Here is a 1,115-nt window from a genome sequence, read left to right as displayed (position 1 = left end):
CTGGTGTTTGATGTGGAGAGGCTGAGAACTGCAGGGAGGGGTCTGGGGGGGAGCGGGTGGGAATTAAATTAAGCTTTTGCGTGGCCTCCAGCTGCTCTGCCCCACGTGTGTCCGTGTCACCCCACAGCCACGAGAGTGCCTCTGCTTCAGTGGGGAGCAGCCCCCTGCCCAATTCCCCCTCCCACAGGGTTGTAATGCTCTTTTCACACGTGGAGGACACACTGGGGACGCGAGGTTGGGCTGTAGGATGGAGCAGGCACTGCGTTCTGGGGGGGCAGAAAGTTTGGGGGCAGAAAGCTCAGTTTCGGGGCTCACCACTCATTGCTCACAAAGGCGAAATCCCACTAAACGCCGCTGGAAGGGGAGCAAAGCAAAATGAGCTGCTGTTTTCTGTGCAGCGGATGGATCCTAGAAAACCCAGGGCCGTCTGGAGTGGAGAACTACGGCCAGAGAACCAACTCCTGGGACTGATTTGGGTTGAACCAGCAGATCCCCCAGGTTGAACCCCTTCTGCCGAGCTGAATTTAGCAGCAGGAGAGATAACCACGAGATAAGGGCTGATACCCAGCAGGACAGCAGGAGAGCGGCTGAGGGAAGGGGGAGAAGCTGGAGGCCGAGTCCTGCAGTGCTTCAGGAGCGGGTAAGGATGGCAGCGGAGTGGGGAAAAAAGGGGGTTTAGGGGGGCTCTGCTTCATCCCAAAATGCAGAGGGCGGATGGGATGGTGTGTCATCGGCTTAGCATGAGCCCAGTTCCCATTGGGGTCTCCAAAGAGGAGCAGGATCCCACGGAGGGGTGGGAAAAGGAGTGAATTCCTGTCTTGTCAGCAATAATAATAATAATAATAATAATAATAATAATAATCATAGGACCCAAACCAAAATTGAGTCCGAAGAAACAATAGAAGGAAGTTATAGGGGGAGGCCAAGAGGAAGGGGCTTAATGAGGCTGCAGCGAGTGGAAGGAGAGGGGATGGGGAATGAGACCCACCTTAGTGCTGGGGGCAGGAGGTGGCGGGGGGCCCGGGGGGGTCCCCTCGCTGTGTGAGGCAGCCCCTGTCGCGTGGGGCAGCCCTCGTTCTCGGGGAGGCAGAGGGCAAAGGGATGCCGGGCTCCTG

This window comes from Meleagris gallopavo, chromosome 2 (assembly GCF_000146605.3).
Source record: "Meleagris gallopavo isolate NT-WF06-2002-E0010 breed Aviagen turkey brand Nicholas breeding stock chromosome 2, Turkey_5.1, whole genome shotgun sequence".
In the NCBI taxonomy this organism is placed as follows: domain Eukaryota; kingdom Metazoa; phylum Chordata; class Aves; order Galliformes; family Phasianidae; genus Meleagris; species Meleagris gallopavo.
This window is presented reverse-complemented; position numbering follows the sequence as displayed.